We start from the raw sequence: 12,273 nt of genomic DNA on the forward strand, positions 1-12,273 counted from the left end.
TTTTGGGTTTTTTTTTTTTTTTAGTTTTTTTACAGATATATATACACACACACTTTTATTGTTCTTCAAAAGTACTTTCTCAAGATGTCACACAAATTTATGTATCCAAAAGACTGGATAGGTGCCTTATGTATATTTGGACAATAATGGCAAAAACACACTACCCTCTCAGCACCACATTTTGTTAAAAAATACAAAAATCTCATGAAAAATAAAAAAAAAAAAAGGAAAAAGCTATAACAAATTACTTTTTTTAAAAGCAGCAGATCTTTTTTATTCCTCCAGAAAAATAAGTTTTTAATCATAACATAAAATTCCAATCATTATTCCCTTTCATGTAACATAATTAAGTTATTTATTAGGAGTAAGTAAAAAAATAGTTGTCACAGCAGGATATCAGAAAGATTGTTTTTACCCTTAAATTACTGTTCAATCAACTACAACTTTCTTCACCTGCAGAACTCAAGTAACAACAGTTACCTATAGTCCACAGGAGGCAGTAGTTAAAATACACTAAAATGGAGGATTGTTTGCAATTTAAAATCTTAGTGTTGGGAAGTCCTGATTCAGCAAACTATCTCTATTCAGCAAACCCCTACACACATGCTTGAAGTTAACCACATGTTTAAGAGCTATTGAAGTACATGGACTTTGGCCCCATTTCAGAAAATCAGTTATATACACATTTAACTGGCTGAGACGGATGAAGCAAAGAAAAGAAATTGGGATAAGAGAACTGTACCTGAAAAAGATTCCAGCCAAACAATAATCCACAAAATAATAACTTATGTGCAGAGGTGTAATACACTTAATAGCTTTCCTGGTTTTCTTGAAACATGTATGTTGGCATTCACATTTGCATGAGTTTACTGTATTGGAACAAAAAGCAGCATAAATGGAACAGAACTATGGTAACTTTGCCATTAGAGAAGCAGCAACGGACATACACTTAGATTGCAGAGGTAAGACAGGAGTGTGATGAGAGAAAGAATGTTTTATAAAGACCACTGAAAGCAGAAACAATGTCCAGGCTTACTCTCCCTTTTTCAGGTAAAAACTATTCTAATGCCCAACATCAACTGAGCAACTTCATGTCTCCTCTTCTCTTGTACAGCTGCATCCCCTGACATCTCAATTCAACATTAAGTGGAGAAGCTAATTTTCCTGGGTTGGAGGGGTGGTGGGGAGAAAAGGAAATTATACTTTCACACTCCTCTATCTCTGTTTATCCAATTCTGCTAACAAGTACATCACAGGAATATTTTAACACCCCACTTGTCAGAAAACAAAGAACTGCCTTTTTAATGTCCGCCTCATGTGAGTGCTGTTCTTTGTTTCATTCATTTCTCTCACTTTTACAGCCTCATGGCAGCCCCCTTCAGCTTTCTTCAAGTCTGTGTAATATTACTTTTCCTCTTCTTCTGTGTGGATTTTCCTTTCCATTTTCCCCACCAAGTCTGACCTGGGGTAGGAATAAGTCCTTTACATAAGTGAAAATGAAAGGTACTTTTTTCTTTCATTCCTTTCTCCTCTTCATCATCCCATACTTTCCAGTCTTCCTCCTTTCTCTCTCCCCTCTATCCCATACAGTGTTAGGACATCAGGGAGGACTCTTCCAACGCAAAGGAGAAGGGACTGGCAATGTACCGTATTTTTCTTTCTACCTTGATAGGAAAAAAAAAAAAGATAGGACTGGGGCAAAAATAAGCTGTCAGATAGAAGCCCAATCTGCAGATGAGGCAGCTTTTACCTTTTCTTCCAGGTGCCATTTTTCAGTGACAGTGATGAAGGCAAAAGCCAGCTCCCTTTCTGTGCCTACTTTGAATTTCCCTGTGCTTTGAGAAGCCCAGAAACAGTGAGAAAATACCACCCCCACCTCAGGTGAGGGAGGAAGGGGAGGAAGAGCAAATAACTCTTAATGTAGGAGGGGAAGCCACACTGCCCACAGACACACACATACTTTAATCTCTGTTGAGAAGGAGCTCAGAGACCTACTCAACTAACAACCATAGGGTACTTCTAGCTTATTGAAAGGTGCTGTGGCATGGAAGTCAAGCACTTCCATTATCACAGGCATTACACTTACAAGCTACGCAGCTTAGAGTTTGACATTGTACCTTAATGGTTTTTTACTGCAGTTCCTTTTGCAGATGTCTTTTATTTAGAAAAAGAATTTTTAACCTTTAATAAGAAATACTGGAGCAAGCTACAACTAATGAAAAGGGAGAACACAAGGCTTACACGTCAAGCCAACAAATTTCCCTAAACACTACATTGTACATTTTTACTGAGACTCACAGAAAAATCAGCAAAACCTTCAGAAAACAAATTTCCAAATAAAAACTAGCACAAAATCAAAAGGGGCAGTAGCCATTTTCTGGAATTCCAAAGAAAGAAAAAACTTCTCAGGCTCACAACAATTTTCCTATCCCCATTAAGCACATTTTTCCATCAAGATTTCTCTTAATAATAGTATGCTACAAATGATCATTAGGCAGGAAAAACAGATCAGGGCAAGGATAACAAAGATGAAAAGAAAACTGCTGAGAGTTCACCTCTGCTGTTTATTTTGAGGCACACTTAAGATTCAAGTTGGACTATTCTAATTGTATTCAAAGATTTAGTTCTCTAAAGAACATAAACAAAACTAGCAAGGGCCATCGGCCAGAATAAAGCTTTTCTCATAATCATAGAGTAAGGTCAGCTTTTATTTATTCTTTTATATGACAATCTCAACTCCGCTCTGTTGACTTTTTAATTTTTAAAAAATGAGAAAATAAAGTTTCTTAAGACTAATGGCCTATTTCTGCAGGGGCAGCTGTTTTAGCATGCTCACATATTTTCTATCTTCTTTTGGCTGTGCTTTCCTTATCAAGTATCTTAAAGCTTTTACACCTAATCCAGGTTAGCATGCTCTGGTTAGCAGCTTGTATCCATTGAAAGGCAAGGCAATAATCCATCTAGGTTTAGGGCATTTTCATAGAACTGATGCAGAGCTGTGTCAATTTTAATGTCATGCTATGGAGAGTGCATGCAGCTCTCTCCACTTTAGAGGATTAAAAGTGACCTCTCTTACCAAAATCAATAAGGGCAGCTTGCTGTGACTAATAGGTTGTAGAAATTCAAAAGAGACGGTTTGTAACACTGAGTTCATTCTCCCTGTGTCTCTCCCCACCCAGCCCCAGACTGGCTTTCAGAGCTGCACTTTGACATGTACATTCACATGGCGAACCAATGTCTGTTCCCTTCCCAGGGACCAGACTGAGCCACACACAGTTTACTCACATTTCAGGGAAGAAAACAAGCTGATATTTATTTGGTAAGAGAGGACTTGGCAGCTTCTGTAGAGAAGCATGTAAGAGAGAAACTAGAATAAGGAAACAGTTAAAATGTACATTTTTTTTGCTCCCTACTATGGGTTTTAAAAGGCCCTATTTTTACATATTATCAGGACATGAACAAGTACCCAGATACTTCACATCTCTTCAAGACCACAGGGGTTTTTTTTCCAGGCTCTGAGTAAAGGCTTTTCTCCCTTCAGATCTTTGCTTAGTTGTAATAGGCTAAAAATTTAAATTCCATTAAAGTCAATGGAACTGCCCCAGAGATGTATGAGGCTATACATCCAAGTATAGCATTCATTAACTGCCATGGCATGTGGTCAGTTGCTCTGCCTTCTTTCTTTTCTCCACTACTCCTTTTGTTACTCCAAAGTACTTCAGATTTAACAGTCAAGTTTGGGGGCTTTTAGCAATACAGTAATGTTGTACAGTACTGCAAATGGGTCATGCTACAGAGTGCACACAAGTGGTGTAGAGTAAGTTTTCAGTTTTTCGGTTTCACATTTTGTAAGACTAAAGAATACCAGCAACTCAGATCACCATCGCCTACCTTACGGTGAAAATACCCTTACTCTCCTGGATGTCTCTAATTTCCAATTTATTTTGCTTGAGGTACAAATTAAAAATCCTTACCCACGGTTCATAGCCTGTGGATATTTTCTCCGCATAACAATCACCATCATTGTCTTTATGCCAAAAAAACAAGACTTGCCTTGGGGGAGCAAGGGAGAAAAGGGGCTGAAGTGGTGGGAGGAACCCAACTGTAAAGGTTTAGGAGTCCCTACGGAGGTTTATAAATAGACGACTGCCATGTGCAAATCGTGAAAGAAACCCAGTCAGCAAAAGAGCTGTTGCTGTTTTGAAATCTTCTAACTATGTCTATTTAGGCAGTAGACAGAGTTATAAACAAACAATAAATCAAGAAATTATTAGCATTTGAATTTTGGCAAGATAATAAAACATGTAGGGGTATAATCAGCAAATAATAGGAAAGATCTGCAAGCGAACCCACCAATTAATGATAAATAGGACTTGGCATGGAATAACTTCACCAATGTGGATCTCATTAGATGGCCGTGGAACCTGTTCCCGCAGCAGCCCTCTCTGAGTGAGGGAAAGGTGAGGTAACCAAAATGTCAGCACACCCACCCCCTCACAGCTCTCGGGCTCCAGGATTGTAACCACCTGGGTCAAAATGACAACCTTATGCTGCCGTGAAGGCCATGCCATGGTTCAGTCTTTAACCGATGGGTTTCCTCATCTCAGCTTTTGGACCTTTTCTCTGCAACTGCATCTCAACAAAGGTGACCAAAAACATGCAGCTTTGCTCCCTCTGGAGAGAGAGAATCCCTCTCTCCTCTGTTCATCTTGCTTTATTAACAATACCTCTTAAAGAGAGAAATGCCCCCAAGCAAGCGATACCACTTAAACAGATAAACAGTTTGCACACCAGGCAGGGGGAAGAGAGAGGGGGAAGAAACCCTGCCTTATTAGACTAGAAACAGACACACCATATTAATACAAAGAATCAGCATATGGTTCTAATAGGCTTTCTTAAAATGATTTATCAGCTGTGATTAAGCCCTCGACCAGCATGTCTATCTTCATAAATAAAGTAAAAGTGCACCTTGCTCTGAAATATATCAGCAGTATCTTATTACCTACCCAACCATATAGGCTGCAGTCCACTCTGGGGAGCAAAGAGCTCGTGTTTAATAGCAGAATGTATGCTCTAAAGAGATTTCCAAGATTTAGGGGCTTTACCTAAGAGATAGACTTATAAAAAAATCCACTACAGGGAAGGTTTATCCCTTCGTCATGTGTCATCCGGTCCATGCTGCTGAAATCTGAACTGGTAACAAGAAAGCTGTGCCATTAAAAACAGCCATAGGAAGACCATGGCAAAATGCACAACTATTCCATGTTGCTGTGAAAGAAATGTCAGAATGAAATCAGGCAGGCCTCCTTTTTTGGGGGTAGCCAAAATATACAAAACACAACAAAAACCCAAACATTACAAGCGGGTGACTCAACTTCTTTGGGAAAGAGACAATAAGAAGCAGAAGGAAAGAGGACTGTCCTGACGGAGCTCTGCAGAATGATTCATCAACTGGAATTCAGAAGAACATGGAAGGATTATGGTTAGGGAGGTTTAGCTCAATCAAAAACGTATGCCCTCAAGAATTGCCTTTCTGCATGATATAGGCACTTACTGCTGGAAAAACATTCAGGTTTTCTCTCAGAGTATGAGGATCTAAATCTATTCAAACACAATCCATTGCTACAGAAGAAGATAAGACAGACCTGCCCGCCAGCAGAAGATAAAATGTTGTACCAGCAGCAACAAGCCTAAATTAAAGCCTATTCCTCTGAATGTTTCTGCAAGGTCATGTTATGAACTCTGTTGTCTTGACAGCTTTTCTGCACTGTTAGGCAGAAAGCGTCCCTTTTGTAACACAGTTCAGTGTGGTAACTAAGCGCCTGGACATCGATACATGCTCGAAACAGGACTCACAAAGTCTGGGGACTAAAGTGCCAACTGCAGAATTGCCATATAAAATATAACATACCACCACATGTCTACCATGAAAGCTCTGCAAGAAAAGCAGTTAAAATCCAGCAAGCCTACCCATCTGGAGAGAGGAGCAGAGCATTCTTCCTGTCTTTAGCAACACCGAACAACAGCTGATAAATCTTTAACACACATGGTTTGTGGGATGCCCTATGCTGAGACCGAGGAGATATGGAATCAATCCGAGGCTCTGCCACAGACTTCCTGTGCAATTTTCAGCACATCACTTGAGCCCAGATCCTTTATGGTAGCTCACTGATTCGCTCCTGCTTTAGTTCAGTGAGAGCAAGGCACCAAAATGCCTTTGAAGGTGTCTATCAATCTTTTGGGGCCACACGGCTAAAGATATTTAGGAACCAAAAGAGACAGAAAGCCGCTTGCTTGGCAGAACAGTGGAGAGGACCCAGCTCTCCTGCAATTCTCGCTCCACATCTGCGATTCCTACAAGAGGTTGGTGTCTTACTAGGAAGGAGATTTGGAAAACAACATCCTCTGGAATCTGTTTTTCCTTAGAAAATAAGAGACAAAGCATTTCCCTTCTCCACAGGAGTGCTGCAAAAGTTAATTATTAAGAAAAAGGGGGTTTTATAAACCAACAGTGAGCCCATAAAGCAGATCAGTAACCTGATGCAATTAATGCATATGAAAACTCAGAATAACCCATTGGAAAAACTCATACAGAGTTATAATGTATCTTTACAGTACTTCAATGCGTCACCCAGAAGAAATGCTATGCTGTGAAGATGCTCACATCTTCACACATACAGATGTTATATTTAGAGTATAGGAACTATTACACTGAAATCTTTAATGTGGGGTGGCATTTTGGACTTTGAACTTAAGAGTTTTGAGCTATCACCTTGACAACAGCTTAACTGATTGATAAAGTAACAGCTTGAAGTTATTACAATACCTACAACAGTACCCTGGCCCTTAAGCACTATATTAACATAAATCATTCCTAGTCTTATTTTGCATCTGCTATAACATACTCACCGTATAAGATACTCAATCTCAGTGGGAGAATAAGAAGTCAGAGGGACCTCTGACTTGAAAAAATATGAACATTCTTACCTCATGTTTAGATAAAAGGAGGGGGAATGCATATATGTGTATGTTATGATTTCATAATTAAGAAAAAAAATCAAAACAGTAAGCATTTAAACATAGGCCTTTGCTTTCTTCTGCTGTACAGTCTGTCAGTCAATGAGTCAAAAGTGCTCCAGGAGCAGGCTTATGAGTTTGTTGGTTTGTGTTACTTTGTAAGCAAAATTCAGCTGTTTCAGAGCACTTGCCTCTGAAATGTGGACCAGCACACTATTCTTCTCAATGACCCCACTGGAGTTTCAGAGTATTCACAAGGGAAAACTGGAGCTAAGGTGATTGCTGTAAAAGCAGGACACATACTCAGAAGTCATACTGGTCTACACCAGCACACTGTAGCACTGACACCACCTCCCCCCACAAGACCATACTTAAAAGGAAAACGAATCTGCAGGTCTCCTGTCCTGCATTATTAGAAAACTGGACAAAAAATGCATACATATTCTTGAAACAAGGCTCTGTGCTGCACATTAATCATGTGAGAGGGAAGAAGTTAGGCGAGTGCACTCCTTGAGAGGATAGCTGTTTTTCATAAATGACCAGTGTTGAATTTGTCATCCATCAGCCCAGCCAACCACCATAATGAACCTTTCATCCCTGTTCTTCTCTTTTACCAACAGAGTGCATTGCCAACATTACTATATAACCTATTACTATTACAGTATAGGCTTCTAAAACACAAAGACTTATACAGCATGCTTTATCAACATGACTATTTTTTCTTTTCATATATGGGTACCATATCACCCTTTCCTGCCTAAGGGTCCCGTTTACTGCACTGCTAGTTTTAGCTACTGTATTGTCAACAATTAAATGTAGGAGTGAACTTTCCTCTTTAACGGAATGATGGACCAGATTAAAACAAGCTATGAAGTGTCTCCTGATATCCAATCAACACAGCTCTTCCAGCTTCTCCTACTGGGAAAGTCAGATTTCAAAATGGCATCTTTTACAAACGAGCAGCATGTCCTCCAGGGCCTGCTTCTCCCACCATTGACATGAGCAAACAGTATCAGGCCCTTTTTTGGTTGGTTAACTTAAAATAAGCCTCCAAAACAGAAAAGTATCAGCAAATCCCACCAAGTTTGTGTAACACAAGAAATGCTTATTAGACATTCTTATTCCGTCAAATTTAGGAGCACTGATTTGGTATTTACTTTTTATCTCCTCACTGCAATGAAAAAAAGTTTCCTTTAAAAAAAATACTTAAATCAAGAAAAACCCATCATGTTTTTTCTGCATACTTTTCAGAAGACAGAGGGCAAATCCTGTGAACCAAGTATACATTGCATAAAATTCAAACAAGGTGTGAAAATTAAGTTAAATTTTTCACCAAACTGCACTGCTCAAGAGACAGATTTTGTCATTTCCAGCTTGCCTTGTATTAAATAATCTTCCCCATGCTCATAGGCTACAGCACAGAGCTATGACATTCAGAAAATACTTGCAAGAATTCTCTTCTGGATATTAGAGGGTCACTGAATTCAGCATGAAATGGTGAGGTGATGTAAGCTACACAAGTGCATTTTATCTATCTTCTTGTGACGATACACAGAAATATATACAAGGTAGAATGAGAACTTAGAAGGTACAGAGCAAGTTTATGCCTTTCAAATATGCATCAGACTGCAGCATCATCCTTTGCTTAACACAACTAAATTGGACATTCAGGCTTTTTAATAATTCTGTAGACTGAACTCATTCATTCACCAAATGCTCTATATTTATTTTTGCTCTTTTTCTTTACTGGACTACTTCAATTTTTCTGATGCTTTTCTAGCAGTGAGGTGTCTACAGTGGGATAGTATATTTAGAACTGGAATACTAAGACTTGTAGAGGACTTACTGGCCACGAGCTTCCTGAACTGACACTGAACAACCACATTAAAACCAAACTGTATTTGAGAATAGCTGTTTCCCTGCCTCATCTGCATAGTTTACATATTATCTTGCAGCACTGAACACTGGTTAGAAGATTTCAAAGTTGCAGGATAAGCCTTAGGAAGTGATGCATACAAATTCTAGCATAAGCAGACCGTGATTTTAAAAATGCCCTCGTATTTAAAATATTCAACTCACTATTTCTAAATACTACTTAACGTGCTACACTAAGCATATTTCCACTCCTTCTCATTTCATGCATGGGGGTCAGGCTAGATGCATTTTAATAAAGCCGGTCCAATTAGTTATTCAGAAATAGATTCTGACTCTTCCCATCTTTGACATTGTCCTCTCAGACCCAAGCTCAATGCTCAAAATAAGATGCAACAGCAGGGTCTCTTCAGTAGCAGCAAAGGTCATGTGTTTGCAAGTATAACCCATTACAAACACTTTGGATACTTAACGCTCCAAGCACTGTAAACCTAAAACCTGCAGCTAGTAGGCTAAGATGGTCATCTGATCTTCCAACGCTACCTGCCTTGTTGATTTGGTTTGCAGATTCTGCCTGGGGCCAAGCTGTCAATTGCAGCCTGCCTCAAGCTTCTAAGAGCTTTAATATTTACACTTTTGCAAGTAGAAATATAGTATAGGTGTGCTTTTACCTGTGCTAATTTTGGTGGTGAATTTGGCAGGTAGGATGCTTATGTCAGGAAGGGTGCTGTCAAGAGGATGCAAAAAGCCTCTTTCTCATATGCTTATCAATATGCTTATTGCTGACCTACAGCATCCTTTGCATATAGGGAGTAGGCCTTTCTCAAGCAGAGACTTCAGCTAATATTTGGTGGTATAGGCAACAGAGGAGCCAAAACAAACTGACAATCTCCCTTCCATTTTATAACTTTACTTTTCTCATTTCAGTTCAGGTCCTGGAGGTCATCATCACTATTACTACTTGAGTCCACTCAGTCCCCAAGCAAAGGTTAACCCATGTATATTTTAAGAGATGGTCCTTGACAGATGAGTTTACAATCATAAGAAGTATCAAGTATGTGAGGCAGAAAGAGACCCTGCTCCCACTTTACACATGAGCAACTATGGCAGAAACATGTTAAGTGATTTGTCACTAGATAAGCAGCTGGGATATTAATGCAAGTGCTTTCCCCTCAATACTACCTTTACAAAAAAAGGTACACATGATATTCCTAAAACCATGCACTCAGCGCTTCACAGCTAATTTGGAATGTCACCAGTCCACATAATCAGCTTAATCACAACAAATTCTCATGGATTATCCATGGGCTCCCACTCAGAAAAGGAAAAAAAAAAAAAAAAAGAAAGAATGCAGCTAATTGAACTTTATTCTTTGAGTTTTCAAATGATGACTCTCAAGGATTTAAAAAAAAAAAAGTGCTTTTCTCTTACAAGATTTCAGTGTCAAGCTGTGTGCTAAGCCATAGTGATATACTAAAATAAACAAAACTATTTATTTCAGAGTTCAGAGAAATTAACACAACCAAAAATATTTTTGGAAGACTTTTCTGAGCCATGAATATGATTTCCATGCAGCTAGTCTTAGTCTCCAAGTGTTGGTAGGTCCATTAGGACAATGCTACATTGCACTCATATTCCAGGGACAGGCTGTTAAAAGCTTTTCGTTAGCAAAAGCTGCAGCCAAGGAGTCCCTTTCTGTCGTGGCCTTTGCCTCTTACATTTGCGTAAAGCCCTACTGGGGCCAGCTTCAGATTCCTATCTGACAGTCAGTCGGTAATGTAAGAATGAACATACAGCAGACTAATTGGAAACACAGAGCAAATGTTACAGGTTAGCTAGCTAGTGGGACTTTTGCCTTTTTTTTTGTTGTTGTTCTTTTTTTTCTTTTCTTCACCCCCTCTTTTTTTTTTTTCCCCCCATGCTTTACCTCCCCCTATCACTCATTTGATCCCTGGAGATCACCAATGGCAGCTGCAGGGGTTGGTAGGAGAAGGGCAGAAAAAGACTTCCAGAGGCCACTAAACAACTGGAATTATCAGGTAACTTTATGCCCTTGTCTAGGTTCTAATCAGATTGTGCAACTATACCTTGTAAACTGAAATGGACTCTGCAACATCAAGCATTGCAATCTGTAGCTAACTGCACAGAAGTCCACAACAGTAGATTTCTCATCTCCTACTCCTGCAAAACAAACACCATGCAGAAAGAAATGCTTCTGTAATTCACAAAGTAGGAATGTACAGAAATGTTCTCCTTGATTCTGACGAAGATTCCCCTCTACAGCTCATAAACCACACCTCTACAGCACATAAAACACGTTTTTACAAGCTAAATCTGAAATTAGACACATTTATCTCATTACATGGCTGTTTCCTAACATTTGTCCTGCAGACAAAGCTGTGAGGGTCAGTCTGGGCTCTCTCCCAATCCTTGACCAAAACTTGGGACTCTCTCACGTTTGGACACTCTTTTCCCTTGTTCAGCATACCACACTGCAGCCTCTCTTCTCTTCTTCTCTATCTGTCCCAGACTCTTTTCTTATGAGCCACAAATAAACCATCCCTAGACTCCCCTCCCTACAAGCCAAAACCAAACCACTCCTAGACTCCTTCCCCATATTCATTCTACAAGCCTCATCTCCCGCTCTGCACCTCAGCAATCAGCTTTACCTCTTTTTTCCAAAAAGTCCTCTTGGGCCTTTACTTTGCAGACCTCAAGATCCCTAAATGCTGCTACCTCCAGATTTCACAAGCCACAGCAGCACACACATGCCTCGCATATATGAATTTTGAGGCGGACGGCAATCACCACAGGCAAAGCAAATGACACAATACATCAGCTATAAGAAACAGTACCTATAGAGGAAGCCCTAGCAACTGGAGGCACAGACACTCCAAAAGGCAAAACAATTCTGAGGCAAGCTAAGAAGAAGGGCCTTTTGGCTTTAGCATCATAGCTGGTTCATGGCCACCTTTTCCTACTTTTAGTCTATGGTGTCGGTTAATGTTCAAATTACACAAGTAGAGATTACTGTGAGAACTAAGCCAAACACAGTGTTCAATAACTGGGGAACTCCTACAACAGGGGACACATTACCTAAGAATTTCTAAGAGCTGCAGAAATGGGAGAGGGGAAAAGAAAGGCACAAAAGGGAACATTGTGAAGGGGAGGCACTGGGCAGGTTGTTGGAGGGCTGCAGGGAGCAATATGCTCCTGTAGGAAGCCCCATATTACTCATGTGTTTTAGTTCTCAAAAGCAACGAGAACTTTGGATGCTTATTTGAAAAGTTAAAATTTCGTGCATTACCTCTTTCTGGCCTCTGTAGTGCATTAAGCTCTTTTACAATTCCTTGAAAACTTTAACAGCTCTTTAGGATCCCTCAA

At 39.7% G+C, this 12,273-nt stretch overlaps 1 protein-coding gene across 2 annotated transcripts in view; it reads right to left on the reverse strand.

Annotated features, from left to right (window-relative positions):
- The window catches only part of CREB5 (cAMP responsive element binding protein 5), a 262,348-nt gene that overhangs the window by 193,703 nt on the left and 56,372 nt on the right, over positions 1 to 12,273 (reverse strand). The gene's annotated exons all lie outside the window — the stretch shown is intronic.

Source organism: Strix uralensis, chromosome 1 (genome assembly GCF_047716275.1).
Source record: "Strix uralensis isolate ZFMK-TIS-50842 chromosome 1, bStrUra1, whole genome shotgun sequence".
NCBI lineage: Eukaryota > Metazoa > Chordata > Aves > Strigiformes > Strigidae > Strix > Strix uralensis.